Source organism: Arachis ipaensis, chromosome B8 (genome assembly GCF_059453495.1).
Source record: "Arachis ipaensis isolate K30076 ecotype BB chromosome B8, ASM5945349v1, whole genome shotgun sequence".
Classification (NCBI taxonomy): domain Eukaryota; kingdom Viridiplantae; phylum Streptophyta; class Magnoliopsida; order Fabales; family Fabaceae; genus Arachis; species Arachis ipaensis.
In genome coordinates, this window is record NC_142443.1 from 107,844,322 (window position 1) to 107,861,602 (window position 17,281).

Below are 17,281 nucleotides of genomic sequence, written 5' to 3' on the forward strand. Positions count from 1 at the left end.
GCAGTTAGATATCTTTTACTATGGACTTACAGAAAAAGCCCAGATGTCTCTAGACCACTCAGCTGGTGGATCTATACACATGAGAAAGACAATTGAAGAGGCTCAAGAGCTCATTGATACAATTGCTAGAAATCAGCATCTGTACTTAAGTAGTGAGTCCTCCATGAAAGAAGAGGCTAAAGCACTATCCACTGAACTTAGTCCTCCAGAACAAGTTGTTGAATTCAATAAGCAATTGCTTCTTATAACAAAACAGTTAGCAGAATTCAAAGAGATGTTACAAGACACTAAGAATGCCAATAAGAATATGGAAGTACAATTGGATCAGACAAGACAACAGCTATCTAAACAGATAATAGAAGAGTGCCAAGCTGTTCATTTAAGAAGTGGGAAGACCCTGAATGTCTCAACTCAAGGCAGCAGAAAGCCAAGAAAGGAACAACTGACAGAGGATGACCAACCCATTACCCAAAATCCCTCTGAGGACAGTAAGAGCCCAGAGAGGAATAATTCTGGCGTTAGGGTGAAAAAGTGGCGTTAAACGCCCAGTGGATGTCCAATTCTGGCGTTCAAACGCCAGAAAATGGTGAAAATGGTGTTAAACTCCCATGCAGCTTCCAATTATGGCGTTCAAACGCTAGTGAGGGGTCAGACACCTACAAGTGCTGATAACAACCCCCTTAAGCAGGCTTCTCCAACCCCTTCTGTAGGAAATAAACCTGCAGCAACTAAGGTTGAAGAATATAGAGCCAAGATGCCCTATGCTCAAAAACTCCACCAAGCGGAACATGATAAATAACTTGCCCGCTTTGCAGACTATCTCAGGACTCTTGAAATAAAGATTCTGTTTGCAGAGGCACTTGAGCAAATACCCTCTTATGCTAAGTTCATGAAAGAGATCTTAAGTCATAAGAAGGATTGGAGAGAAACTGAAAAAGTTTTCCTCACTGAAGAATGCAGTGCAGTCATTCTGAAAAGCTTACCAGAGAAGCTTAAGGATCCCGAAAGCTTTATGATACCATGCACATTAGAGGATGCCTGTACCAAGACAGCTCTATGTGATCTTGGGGCAAGTATCAACCTAATACCTGCATCCACTATCAAAAAGTTTGGTTTGACTGATGAAGTTAAACCAACCAAGATATGCCTCCAACTTGCTTATGGCTCCATTAAGCTTCCATCAGGCGTAATTGACGACATGATTGTCAAGGTTGGGCCATTTGTCCTTCCCACTGACTTTGTAGTGCTGGAAATGGAGGAGCACAAGAGTGCAACTCTTATTCTAGGAAGACCTTTCCTAGCAACTGGACGAACCCTCATTGACGTCCAAAAAGGAGGATAATCCTGAGAGTCAATGAGGATGAGTTCAAGTTGAATGCTGTCAAAGCTATCAGCATCCAGACACATCAAAAGATTGCATGAGCACTGACATTATTGACTCCCTGGTGGAAGAGGTCAATATGACTGAGAGTCTCGAATCAGAGCTAGAGGACATTTTTAAAGATGTTCAGCCTGATATGGAAGAACTAGAGAAAACAGAAGAACCTCTGAAAACTCCTCAGGAAGAGGAGAAGCCTCCTAGACCCGAGCTCAAACCACTACCACCATCCCTGAAATATGCATTTCTGAGGGAAGATGACACTTTTTCTGTGATCATAAGCTCTACTTTAGAACCATAGGAAGAGAAAGCACTAATTCAGGTGCTAAGGACACACAAGACAGACAAGTCCATCTGCACAATCCTTAAAGAAAAGCATCAGTTGGAACAACCCATCCACCTGCACATCTCAGCATGCACCGAGGACGGTGCAATCTTTAAGTGTGGGGAGGTCGATACCGATCTCCATGGGTTAGTACTTTCTTGTCTCAAACACCAATGTTTAAATTTTCTTTGTAGATTAGTTGTTGCATTTGCATGTTTGTTTGATTTTTGCATATTTTACCACTTGGTTAAAGTAATATTTTCTTTTTCAAGAAACCTTTCATAGTATTTCACTAATTTGAATAAAATTTTTGTTACACTTGTTTGAAGAAATATTATATTGGAACATCGTTTAGAGCTTGAACACACAAAACCTGTGAGATCTTTGAGCCTATTTGAATTGGTGTGTGTTATTCTCTCTAAAATTGTAATCTTTGTCTTGCTTAATTCTATATTTCCATGGTTTGATGTATGCATGCACTTATATGATTGAGGCTTTTGTTTCACTAAGCTTACATACCTATATGGCCTTACCTTTCATTATCCTTTGCAAACTAATTTGAGCCTATTTTACCCCTTTGTTCTTTACTTTAGCACATCATTAACTCTAAGCGAAAAACAATAATGTCCTTAAATTGAATCCTTGGCTAGTTTAGACTAGTGAGAGTGCTTATGATTTAAGTGTGGGAAAAGTGGGTTTGGAAATATTTGGTTTAAGAATTGGGTATTATATATCTTTATGTGAAAGAAATGTTTAGAACATGATTCATGCATTCAATATCTTAATCATATGCATTGAGAAAAAAAAAAAAATATATATATATATATATATATATATATATATATATAAAAGAAAAAGAAAAATAAAGGAGAAAAAGAAAAGAAAAAGAGCAATTAAGCAAAAAGGGGACAAAATTCCCCAAAGTAAGTAGTGAAAGCAATGCATATGAATTGTACTTGAAATTAGAATGCATGAATATGTGGAAAATATGGTTGGTGGATAGTTAGATTTTGTACTGTGATTACATGGATTGTTCAAGTTAGGTGGAAAGTTTAAGTTAATTAAGGATTCAGATTTTAGTCCACTTGGCCAAATACAATCCTACCTTGACCCTAACCCCATTACAACCCTTAAAAAGACCTCTTGATATGTGTATTTGTGCACTAAATTTATGTTGATTGTTAGATGAAGAGCAAGCCTTAGAAAGCAAGGTTAGTAGAGAATTGAGAGAATCGAACCTTAAACACTTGAGTGATTAGAGTGTTTACACTACCAGTGAGGGTTCGATGCTCAATTCCTTGTTCCCTGCTTTCATGAGCTATTTTCTTCTTGTAAGTCTGTTTGTACTTCATTTTCATGATTTGAATTAGTGAAATCCAGTTCATATTTATTCTTGAGAGATTTGTTTATTTTTAACCAAGTAGGTAGAAACATCTTAGCATGTAGTTACATTCATAGGTTGCATTGCATACTCTCTATCATTCCTCTTCATCTTTATAGTTTCTCTTGAGCTTAGCATGAGGACATGCTAATGTTTAAGTGTGGGGAGGTTGATAAACCCATATTTTATGGTTTATCTTATGCTCAATTGAGTGGTTTTTATCAACTCTTTACCCACTTATTCATACTATTTGCATGGTTTTACATTTGCCTTCCTAATTATGTGTTTTGATTGAAAACATGCTTATTTGATCTTATATTTGCTTATTATTAATCCTCTCTTATTACCATTAGATGCCTTGATATGTGTGTTAAGTGCTTTCAGAGATTATAAGGCAGGAATGTGTTGGAGGATGGAAAGGAAGCATGCAAAAATGGAAGGAATGCAAGAAGTTGGAGAAATTGCTAAGCTGTCCAGCCTGACCTCTCTACACTCAAACGGCTATAACTTTAGCTGCAGAGGTCCAAATGATGCGATTCCAGTTGCGTTGGAAAGCTAACGTCTGGGGCTTCGATTTGATATATAATATGCTATAGTTTCCCTGACGCTAAGCGACGCGACCACGTGATCCATGCGGCCGCGTCGCAGTGACGAAAATCCAACGTGGCAAAAATCGAAACCAGCGAATTCTGGACTGTTTCTGACCCAGTTTGTGACCAAGAAAACACAGATTAGAGGCTATAAAGTGGGGGACTGCATCCATTCATAAGGAGGCTTTCACATTCACAATTTTAGGAGTAGATGTAGCTTTTAGAGAGAGAGGTTCTCTCCTCTCTCTTAGGATTAGGATTTACGACTTCTCTTAGTTTTAGGAGTGACACTCAATCCCAGGTTCTTTATTTTTATTTATTTTTCTTTTTCCAATTTAATTTATCAATTCCCATGTTATGATTTGAACATTTTATTTAATATAATTCGAGGTATTTCAGACTCATGATTGCTCTCTTTAATTTATTAATGCCCTGTGTTTATCCAAATTATTTCCATTCAAGTAGAATTTCTCTCTTTTGGCTTTGGTTGAGACATTGGTAACTCTTGAGTTATCAAACTCATTGTTGATTGAAAATTGGAATTAATTTGTCCACTTAACTTACCTTCATAGTTAGAGGTTAATAAGGTGGGAGAAGAATCCAAAACTCATCACAATTGATAAAGATAACTAGGATAGGACCTCCAGTTCTTCATACCTTGCCAAGAGTTTATTTTACAGTTATTTATTAATTTTTATTGCTTGAAAATATACCTGTGCACATTGCCCAAACTCCAAATTTCTCAAAACCCCCCAATTTACAATCTTCATAACCAATAATAAGAACATACCTCCCTGCAATTCCTTGAGAAGACGACCCGAGGTTAAATACTCGGTTATCAATTTTAAAAGGGGTTTGTTACTTGTGACAACCAAAACATTTGTACGAAGGGATTTTTGTTGGTTTAGAGACTATATCTACAACGCGACTGTTTTTATGACATTCTTTACTGGCAAAAATCCTAACGTCAAAAATGGCGCCGTTGCCGGGGAATTGCAAACGTATGCCTTATTATTGGTTATTGTAAATATTTTTTTCTATTTTTATTTTTTGCTTGTTTATTTGTTTTTATTTTTGTTTTTATTTTTGCTTTTCCATAAATTAAGAGGTTATTTGTTTTTATTTAGTTATTAAAATTTTTTTTTCAAAAATTTGTTCTTAGTGTTCATCTTGATCTTCAAGCTGTTCTTCACGTTCATCTTGACCTTCAAGCTGGTCTTAGTTGTTTTCTTCGTTTTGATCTAAAAATTTGAAATTCGGTGTCAATTTATTGTTTTTCTCTTTTTTCATTAAATTAAAATATATTTTTAATTAATTTTTTCGAAAAAAAATTTCAGATTTTTATTTTTAAAATTTTTATCTTATCTTATCTTATTTCAAAAATCAAATTTCAAAAATTCAAATTTAAAAATTTTCAAAAATTCAAATTTCAAATTTCAAAAATTCAAATTTCAAAAATTTAAAATTCAAATTTCAAAATTTCAAAATTTTCAAATTTCAAAATTTAATTTTTAAATTCAAAATTTAAATAACCTTTTAATTTCAATTTGTTTTTATTTTTTTTATTTACTACTATGAACTCTCACCCCTTTGGTTATGAGTCTGGTTACAATTATGTTGTAGGAATAAGAAATTACAATGAGAACAGGCATCAAGGTTGGAGCAATCAAAGATGAGAGGAGCCACAAGGATTTGATCAACCCTCATGGCAACAACCACCTCCAGTGGACTATCAACAACCACCACCATATGCCTATGAACCCTTTCCTCAACATGACTTTGGACCGCCATACTCACAAGCCCCTTTCCACCGTTCACCTCCATATGACCCTAACCCACATCCACCATACCAACCACCTTATGAACCAAATGAACCATACATAGATCCACCCCAAACCTCCATGGAGAAAGCACTTGCCGATCTAAACTCTACTATACAAGCTCTCTTCACCCAAATCAGACCACCGAATACCTTCAACAATCAACCCTCAAGCTCTAGTGCACTTCCTTGTCAACCACAGAATAATCTCTCCATCCCATCACCACCATCCATGGAAGAGCACCCACATCCATCAATCCAAGAGCAAGATGATCCCAATTATGCTATTGATATGGAATAGGAAAGAAGGAATCATCTTCGCGAATCCATATTTCATAAGGAGCTAGAGGAGGCCCTAAAGGTGAAGGTAGTAAATACCCTTGAAGATGAAAGAACAATTGAAAGGAGTTGTCATGGAAAGCAAATCATCAAGGATGAGTACGATTTTATATTAAAACTACTAGACATAGCAGTAATTATTAAAGAGGAAAAAGTGGTTGAAGACTTGCGAGATGCTGAACCTCCATGGGAAAGTCAAGACATAGAGCCTCCTTCCAAGACGGTTGCATTTGATGTTGAGGAGGGTGTACAACCTCCAAGGCATACCCTGGTTGAAGACTTGGAAGAGGCTGAAATTGAAGAAGCTTACAAGGAGGTGGAAGTTGTCAGAGAAGAGCACAAGGGAGTGGAGCTTGCAATTTCATTAAAAATACCTCCCCCTAAGTTGCCATCATCCTTCACAACATTCAAGTGGGTAAAATTCATATCCCTTAACTTTCTAATTCCACTTGAATATGGGCTACTGGAGACGGATGGTCAACTTAGAGCTCTTTGTGGCATTAAGAGTAAGAGGAAAAGGGCCAGTGGTAAGAATTGTCCTGCAAGGTTTATCATGGTTGGAAGCTTTAAGTTTAAACGTGAAGGTTGGTATAGGGCTCAACTGAATGGGTCTAGGAAGTTGTTTGGCCGCCTACGTGAGAATTCAGACTGCTTGCCACCCGGAGGGAACAATATTGCTCAATCAAAAGACGGGTGCAAAGGCAAGGTCTGAAACCCCGGAATCCATTCTATCAATCACCACTCTTGGGGCCTGGTCACTTGCTTTAACTTACTTGAAGGCTTTCTGCGCCTAGTTTGGGATCCCGAAGGTTACTGGAATCACAAACACTGGTGAAGATTCCTGGATGAGTTCAAGCATAAGCCACCATAACAGGAAGCTCATCAAATGTCCAACTTAAGGACTTTAACTAAAAGTGCTAGGTGGGAGACAACCCACCATGGTATAATCGTTCCTTTTTCATTTTTTAGTTTTATTTGTTTTTGAGTTTTATTTTATTTTATTGAACCTGGAGTTTTGCATCACATCCATATTAACACTTCATTCTGTATTTTCTTTTCAGACTAAAAAAAAAAAAGCGAGCACGCAACGCGACCGCATCAGCGACGCGTCCGCGTCGCAAGGAGATGAGAGAATAATAAATTGAACAAAAGGTTACGCAGGAGCAGCGCTAGAGGCGTGCCAATGGCACAAATCACCCCACACGACCGCGTCATATGGGAATAATGGCCTCCCACGCGACCGCGTCAACCACGCGGCCGCGTGACTTGAAATCGGCGTAAAAAGGGTGTATGGCCGAAAGTTGAGCTGGAGTTGGGCTGGACTCGTGCTGGTAGCCCAAGCCCTACCACGCGACCACGTGCCCCACGCGGCCGCGTCATTTTAAGAAGATGGCCACTCACGCGATCGCATCGACCACGCGACCGCGTCACCCTGGATTTTGGCAATACAAAGTTTCGAACAGAGAGTTGTGCGACCGCGAGGCTGCACTCACGCCACTAGCACAAATCGAGTCACGCGATCGCGTGCCCCACGCGTCCGCGTCACCCAACCTTATCGCGCACCACGCGACCGTGTCACCCATGCGACCGCGTCGCCAGCATCGCACAACCTATCCAGATTAGTGCCAATTTTCTTATCTTTTCTTCTCCGAATCCTTATTCTTCTTATCTTTTCTTATTTCTTTCTTCTTCCTTTCTTATTTTCTCTCACTCCCATTCTAGTTTATTTAATTTATTTGCATATTTTTATTTTTCTAAAATTATTATTGGTGTTCAAATATTCCTATTCAACTGTTACATCTTTTCTGGTATTTTCTTGATGCTTAGTGACTTGTTTAATTCTGATTGAGTAATATTATTTAAATCAATACCAATCTTTTATATTTGTATTACTTTTGCATTGATATGAATTTATATTATCTCTCTTCCCCCCCACTCTTTTCCCCATTGTTGCAAATTTTGCACCATTGGTATGCCATGGCTTCTATTATTTTCTCACTTACATGTTGAAGCTTCCATGTAAATGAGACCCTTATCATTTGGCATTAACCCACCCATACTTCTTTTATTTTCTTATCTCTATTTCTGGGTTACTCTTCTTCCTTTTTTCTTTCAGGATGGCCACCCGAAAGGGAAGCGGAAGACATTTTACATGGGGAGACAAACAAGTCCATCTGCACAATCCTTAAAGAAAAGCATCAGTTGGAACAACCCATCCACTTGCACATCTCAGCATGCACCGAGGACGGTGCAATCTTTAAGTGTGGGGAGGTCGATACCGATTTCCATGGGTTAGTACTTTCTTGTCTCAAACACCAATATTTAAATTTTCTTTGTAGATTAGTTCTTGCATTTGCATGTTTGTTTGATTTTTGCATATTTTATCACTTGGTTGAAGTAATATTTTCTTTTTCAAGAAACCTTTCATAGTATTTCACTAATTTGAATAAATTTTTGTTACACTTGTTTGAAGAAATATTATATTGGAACATGGTTTCAGCTTGAACACAAAACCTGTGAGATCTTTGAGCCTATTTGAATTGGTTGCATTTTATCAACCAATATTTTATTTTTGGTGTGTGTTATTCTCTCTAAAATTGTGATCTTTGTCTTGCTTAATTCTATATTTCCATGGTTTGATGTATGCATGCACTTATATGATTGAGGCCTTTGTTTCACTAAGCTTACATACCCATATGGCCTTACCTTTCATTATCCTTTGCAAACTAATTTGAGCCTATTTTACCCCTTTGTTCTTTACTTTAGCACATCATTAACTCTAAGCGAAAAATAATAATGTCCTTAATTTGAATCCTTGGTTAGCTTAGACTAGTGAGAGTGCTTATGATTTAAGTGTGGGAAAAGTGGGTTTGGAAATATTTGGTTTAAAAATTGGGTATTATATATCTTTATGTGAAAGAAATGTTTAGAACATGATTCATGCATTCAATATCTTAATCATATGCATTGAGAAAAATAAAAGAGAAAAAGAAAAGAAAAAGAGCAATTAAGCAAAAAGGGGACAAAATTCCCCAAAGTAAGTAGTGAAAGCAATGGATATGAATTGCACTTGAAATTAGAATGCATGAATATGTGGAAAACATGGTTGGTGGATAGTTAGATTTTGTACTGTGATTACATGGATTGTTCAAGTTAGGTGAAAAGTTTAAGTTAATTAAGGATTCAGATTTTAGTCCACTTGGCCAAATACAATCCTACCTTGACCCTAATCCCATTACAACCCTTAAAAAGACCTCTTGATATGTGTATTTGTGCACTAAATTTATGTTGATTGTTAGATGAAGAGCAAGCCTTAGAAAGCAAGGTTAGTAGAGAATTGAGAGAATCGAACCTTAAACACTTGAGTGATTAGAGTGTATACACTACCAGTGAGGGTTCGATGCTCAATTCCTTGTTTCCTGCTTTCATGAGCTATTTTCTTCTTGCAAGTCTGTTTGTACTTTATTTTCATGATTTGAATTAGTGAAATCCAGTTCATATTTCTTCTTGAGAGATTTGTTTATTTTTAACCAAGTAGGTAGAAACATCTTAGCATGTAGTTACATTCATAGGTTGCATTGCATACTCTCTATCATTCCTCTTCATCTTTATAGTTTCTCTTGAGCTTAGCATGAGGACATGCTAATGTTTAAGTGTGGGGAGGTTGATAAACCCATATTTTATGGTTTATCTTATGCTCAATTGAGTGGTTTTTATCAACTCTTTACCCACTTATTCATACTATTTGCATGGTTTTACATTTGCCTTCCTAATTATGTGTTTTGATTGAAAACATGCTTATTTGATCTTATATTTGCTTATTATTAATCCTCTCTTATTACCATTAGATGCCTTGATATGTGTGTTAAGTGCTTTCAGAGATTATAAGGCAGGAATGTGTTGGAGGATGAAAAGGAAGCATGCAAAAATGGAAAGAATGCAAGAAGTTGGAGAAATTGCTAAGCTGTCCAGCCTGACCTCTCTGCACTCAAACGGCTATAACTTTAGCTACAGAGGTCCAAACGATGCGGTTCCAGTTGCATTGGAAAGCTAACGTCCGGGGCTTCAATTTGATATATAATATGCTATAGTTTCTCTGACGCTAGGCGACACGACCGCGTGATCCATGCGGCCACATCGCAGTGACGAAAATCCAGCGTGGCAAAATTCGAAACCAGCGAATTCTGGACTGTTTCTGACCCAGTTTGCGGCCCAGAAAACACAGATTAGAGGCTATAAAGTGGGAGACTGCATCCATTCATAAGGAGGCTTTCACATTCACAATTTTAGGAGTAGATGTAGCTTTTAGAGAGAGAGGTTCTCTCCTCTCTCTTAGGATTAGGATTTACGACTTCTCTTAGTTTTAGGAGTGACACTCAATCCCAGGTTCTTTATTTTTATTTATTTTTCTTTTTCCAATTTAATTTATGAATTCCCATGTTATGATTTGAACATTTTATTTAATATAATTCGAGGTATTTCAGACTCATGATTGCTCTCTTTAATTTATTAATGCCCTGTGTTTATCCAAATTATTTCCATTCAAGTAGAATTTCTCTCTTTTGGCTTTGGTTGAGACATTGGTAACTCTTGTGTTATCAAACTCATTGTTGATTGAAAATTGGAATTAATTTGTCCACTTAACTTACCTTCATAGTTAGAGGTTAATAAGGTGGGGGAAGAATCCAATTCTCATCACAATTGATAAGGATAACTAGAATAGGACCTCCAGTTCTTCATACCTTGCCAAGAGTTTATTTTACAGTTATTTATTAATTTTTATTGCTTGAAAATATACCTGTGCACATTGCCCAAACTCCAAATTTCTCAAAACCCCCCAATTTACAATCTTCATAACCAATAATATGAACATACCTCCCTGCAATTCCTTGAGAAGACGGCCCGAGCTTAAATACTCGGTTATCAATTTTAAAAGGGGTTTGTTACTTGTGACAACCAAAACATTTGTACGAAGGGATTTTTGTTGGTTTAGAGACTATATCTACAATGCGACTATTTTTATGACATTCTTTGCTGGCAAAAATCATAACGTCAGCCACCAGAAAGGATCATTTTCCTTTATCATTCATAGACCAGATGCTAGAGAAACTAGCAGGTCATGAATACTACTGCTTTTTGGATGGCTATTCAAGTTACAACCAAATTGCAGTAGATCCTCAGGACCAAGAGAAAACAGCATTCACATGTCCTTCTGGAGTATTTGCCTACAAAAGGATGCCATTTGGTCTATGCAATGCACCTGCAACCTTTCAGAGGTGCATCTTCTCTATCTTTTCTGATATGGTAGAGAAATTTCTGGAAGTCTTCATGGATGACTTCTCAGTATTTGGAGACTCATTCACCTCCTGTCTTGACCATTTAGCACTTGTTCTGAAAAGGTGCCAAGAGACTAACCTGGTTTTAAACAGGGAAAAATATCACTTTATGGTGACTGAAGAAATTGTCCTTGGACACAAAATTTCAAACAAGGGAATAGAGGTGGATCAAGATAAGGTAGAGGTAATTGAAAAATTACCACCACTTGCCAATGTTAAGGCAATCAGAAGCTTTCTGGGGCATGCAGGGTTCTATAGGAGGTTTATAAAGGATTTTTCAAAAATTGCAAAACCTCTGAGCAATCTGCTAGCTGCTAACACGCCATTTATCTTTGACACAGAGTGTCTGTTGGCATTTGAGACTCTGAAAGCCAAGCTGGTCACAGCACCAGTCATTTCTGTACCAGACTGGACATTACCATTCGAACTAATGTGTGATGCCAGTGACCATGCCATTGGTGCAGTATTAGGACAGAGGCATGACAAGCTTTTGCTTGTCATTTATTATGCTAGCCGTGTTCTGAATGACGCACAGAAGAATTACACAACCACAGAAAAGGAGTTTCTTGCAGTGGTTTATGTAATTGATAAGTTCAGATCTTATTTAGTAGGATCAAAAGTGATTGTGTACACTGACCATGCTGCTCTAAAATATCTCCTCACAAAGCAAGATTCAAAACCCAGACTGATAAGATGGATGTTGCTTCTGCAAGAGTTTGATATAGAAATAAGAGACAGAAAAGGGACAGAGAACCAAGTTGCAGATCACCTGTCCCGGATAGAACCAGTAGCAGGAGCGTCCCTCCCTCCTACTGAGATCTTTGAAACCTTTCCGGATGAGTAACTTTTTGCCATTCAGGAAGTACCATGGTTTGCAGACATTGCAAACTATAAACCTGTGAGATTCATATCCAAGGAGTACAGTAAGCAACAAACGAAAAAATTAATTTCTGATGCAAAGTACTACTTGTGGGATGAACCATATCTCTTTAAAAGGTGTGCAGACGAAATAGTTCGTAGATACGTGCCTAGGGAGAGGCATAGAAGATCCTATGGCATTGCGATGGATCACAATATGGAGGATACTTTGGAGGTGAGCGAACAGCCACAAAGGTTCTCCAATGTGGTTTCTACTGGCCTACTCTCTATAGAGATTCCTGAGAGTTTGTACGTAACTGTGACAGTTACCAGAGAGCTGGTAATCTGCCTCACGGTTATGCCATGCCTCAGCAAGGGATCCTAGAGATTGAGTTGTTTGATGTACGGGGTATTGACTTCATGGGGTCTTTCCCACCATCATATTCAAACACTTATATTCTGGTGGCAGTAGACTATGTATCTAAATGGGTAGAGGCAATTGCAACACCCACTAACGATACTAAGACAGTGATGAAGTTCCTCCAGAAGTATATCTTCAGCAGGTTCGGTGTCCCTAGGATACTGATCAGTGATGAAGGCACTCATTTCTGCAATAAATAGCTTGACTCTGCTCTGGTCCGATATGGAATTAACCACAAAGTGGCAACTCCATATCATCTACAGACAAATGGACAGGCTGAAGTCTCAAATAGAGAACTAAAACGAATCTTAGAATGGACTGTAAGTACCCGTAGAAAGGATTGGGAAAGAAGTCTGGATGATGCTCTGTGGGCATACAGAACCGCATTCAAGACTCCTATAGGGACATCTCCATACCAGCTTGTGTATGGGAAAGCCTATCATCTGCCAGTGGAACTGGAACACAAGGCTTATTGGGCAACTAGATTCCTAAACTTTGATGCTAAGGTAGCTGGAGAGAAAAGATTACTCCAGTTGAATGAGCTGGAGGAGTTCAGACTCAATGCTTTCGAAAATGCTAAAATTTACAAAGAGAAAGAAAAAAGGTGGCATGACAGAAAGCTATCATCTAGAGTCTTTGAGACAGGACAGAAAGTTCTACTGTTTAACTCTAGGCACAGATTGTTCCCTGGGAAATTGAAATCCCGGTGGAAAGGACCATATGTGATTTCAAGTGTATCACCATATGGATATGTAGAGCTTTAGGATATGGACTCTGACAAAAAGTTCATTGTTAATAGACAGAGAGTCAAACATTATCTTGAAGGCAATGTTGAGCAAGAATGCTCAAAGCTGATACTAAATTAAAGCTCAGTAAAGCCCAGCTAAAGACAGTAAAGAAGCGTTTCTGGGAGGCAACCCAGCCATTAGTAAATAAATTAGATGTTTGTAACAATTATATAAGTTTATTTAATTTTGTTATTTATGCTTGTTAATGCTTTTCAGTGAACAAGTCAAGGAAATGAAGGTTCAGAACATAAAGCAGAGGAATCACAGAGAAAAAGAGCTCACTGGCATTAAAACGCCAGTAAAGAGGCAATTTGGGCGTTAAACGCCAGAATGGCTAGCATTCTGGGCGTTAAATGCCAGAATAGACAGCATTCTGGGCGTTTAACGTCAGAAATGGCAGCATTCTGGGCATTCAGAAAAATGCCAAGTAAAGAAGGATTTCTGGTGTTAAACGCCCAAAATGGCTACCAGATGGGCGTCAAACGCCAGAATGACTATCATTCTGGGCGTTTAACGCCAGAACAGCTAAGGGAGAGGTAATTTCATTTCCAATTCAAATTTTTTCGAATTTTCATGTTTTAATTCCTAATTTTCTGCATCAAAATATTACAAACATTCATTTTTTAATTTCCATACCCAAAAATTTATATAATCTTATAAATTTTTTTGCGATTCTTTTCAATTCTTTTCCAAAAGGTTTTTGAAAACTCATTTATCTTTCCAATTTCTTTTCAAATCTTTTTAATTCATTCATATTATCTTTATTTCTTAGATGCATAAACAAAAATTCAGATTTAACTTCCTCATATCTTTTTCAAATCTCTCATATTTTACAAATTGTATCTTTTATCAATCATATCTTTCTATCTTATCTTTTTTAAAAATAATTCGAAACCCATTCCCTCCCTCCCTTTTAAATACACATTCGGCCAGCCCCTCTTCATCCATCATTCAAATCCTTCTCTCCATCTATTCATCTTCTTTCTTTTTATTTTCCTTGAGGGCAAGCAAATCTCTAAGTTTGGTGTGATTTTCGTGATCCCTGAGCTAAAACAAACTAATCTCATGGCACCCAAAGGAAGACAAACTGCTTCAAGAGACAAGAAAGAAAGCAATCCAAAACCACGTTGGATGCATGAGAATTTCTGCACCAAAGAACATGCAAACCATTATTTCAAAATTGTGTGCAGAAGATCAATGATCCCGGAAGTTAGCTTCAATCTGAAAGAAGATGAATACCCGGAGATCCAAGAGCAGATTCAAAACAGGGGCTGGGAAGTCCTGGCTAATCCTGAGATACATGTTGGAAGAAACATGGTCCAGGAATTTTATGCAAATCTGTGGATGACAGAAAAGCAAAGATTAGAGGGAACTGCTTTCTACTCCTTTCGGACTATGGTCAGAGGGAATATTATTTACTTCCATTTTGACATAGTGAGAGAAGTTCTTAAACTTCCTCAATTACAAGATAATTCAGAGTCCTTTAGCAGGAGAATGGCCAAGGATAAAAGGCTAGATCAAGTTCTAGAGGACATATGCCTCCCTGGAACCAAGTGGATTACTAATTCAAAAGGTGTCCCAAACCAGCTGAAGAGAGATCTCAAACCAGTTGCTAGGGGTTGGCTAGATTTCATTGGACATTCTATACTCCCAACCAGCAACCGATCTGAAGTCATTGTCAAGAGGACAGTGATGATTCACTGTATTATGCTGGGGAAGGAGGTAGAGATTCATCAGCTGATCCCTGTTAAAATTTACATGTTTGCAAACAAGGAATCCACTGAGGCCAAATTGGCCTACCCAAGCTTGATTAGTCTATTATATAAAGATGCGGGGGGTACATATGGGTGTGGATGAATATATCCCAGTTGAACGCTCAATCACCAAAAAAGTGATGGATGGATCTCAAATTAAAGATAACCTCATCAAGAGGGGGGCGCATGAGCTCCTTCCAGAAATTCCTCAATTTGACTATTGGGCTCACTTAGAAGCATCTGTCACCAAGCTGCAAGAAGCTATGAATCAACTCAAAGAAGAGCAGCAGAATCAAAACAGCATGCTCTGTAAACTGCTCATAGAACAAGAGAAACAAGGGCGCGAGATACAGGAGCTAAAGCGCCAGAAGCTGTCCCTTGAAGAGCCAGACGTCCCACAAATTGAAGGAGCACTTACCTCTCAAAATGAAGGTTGTTGAGTCCTAACTCTGTGATAACTTTTATTATTAGAAACCTATTTTAAAAGTTACATAAGCATTATTATTAAAGTCATTTATTTTTATGTGTTTAATTTCCTTTCTTCTATTATTTGTCTGATTTTATGTTTATTTTATATCTTATTCTTATTACATGATCATTAAAGTTTAGAGTCTATGTCTTAAAGCTATGAATGATTCCATGAATCCCTCACCTTTTTTAAATAAAAAATGTTTTTAATTGCAAAAGAACAAGAAGTGCATGGTTTCGAAAGTTATCTTGAAATTAGCTTAATTATTTTGATGTGGTGGCAATACTTTTTGTTTCCTGAATGAATGTTTGAACATTGCATATTTTTGATAGCGAAGTTTATGAATGTTAAAATTGTTGGCTCTTGAAAGAATAATGAAAAAAGAGAAATGTTATTGATAATCTGAAAAATCATAAAGTTAATTCTTAAAGCAAGAAAAAGCAGTGAAATACACAAAGCTTGCGAAAAAAATGGAAAAAAATAAAGAAAAATAAAGAAAAAGAAAAAGCAAGCAGAAAAAACCAATAATCCCTTAAACTAAAATGCAAGGGTAAAAAGGATCCAAGACTTTGAGCATTAATGGATAGGAGGGCCCAAAGGATTAAAATCTTGGCCTAAGCGGCTAAATCAAGCTGTCCCTAACCATGTGCTTGTGGCGTGAAGGTGTCAAGTGAAAAGCTTGAGACTGAGCGGTTAAAGTCATGGTCCAAAGCAAAAAGAGTGTGCTTAAGAGCTCTGGACACCTCTAACTGGGGACTCTAGCAAAGCTGAGTCACAATCTAAAAAGGTTCACCCAGTTATGTGTCTGTGGCATTTATGTATCCGGTGGTAATACTAGAAAACAAAATGCTTAGGGTCACAGCCAAGACTCATAAGGTAGCTGTGTTCAAGAATCAACATACTGAACTAGGAGAATCAATAACACTATCTGAATTCTGAGTTCCTATGGAAGCTGATAAACCCCGATTTCGTGTTTTATCTTGTGCTTATTTTAGGGGATTTTATCACCTTTTCCCACATTTATTCAATGAAATAACATGATTTTGTAATTCTCCCTTAAATTGTGCTTAAGTGTAAAAACATGCTTTTTAGGCACTTAAATTGGTGGTTTTAATTCACTTTAATTCCATTCGATGCCTTGATGTGTTTGTTGAGTGATTTCAGGTTCAAAAGGCAAGTATTGGATGGAAGAAATGAGGAGAAAAGCATACAAAGTGGAGAATGCATGAAGAAATAAGAATTGAGAATGCATTGATGGGAGTGCACGCGCATTAGGCGCACGCGCTGAATTGATTTCGCATAGAGACGCGCACACATCCAAGACGTGTCCGCACGGATGAAGAAACAGCCAATCGACGCGCACACGCACATGGCGCGTACGCGCCGATACTCTCACGTGACCCACTTAAAGGCAAAATGCTGGGGGCGATTTCTGAGCTGCCCAGGCCCAAATCCAACTTGTTTCTGAGTGTATTTCATGCAGAATTGAAGTCCAAGCAAAGGGGAAGCAATTAGTTAGTCAACTTGAGCCTTTAGTTAGTTTTCTAGAGAGAGAAGCTCCCTCTTTTCTCTAGAATTAAGTTAGGATTAGGTTAAATTGTCTTGGATCTTGAATTAAGTACTTGATTTCATCTTGTTTCTTTTACAATTTCTCAATTCTACATCTTGATTTCCTTAGTTGTAATGTTAATTTCTCATTTTGCTCTCTTGTATGTTGGTGAACATTGTTAGATCTAATTTCCTTTTAATGAAATTTCATGTTTCTATGTTTCTTTTATGTTGATCTTGCTTGCTATTATTGATTTCTCGCTTATGATAGTTAT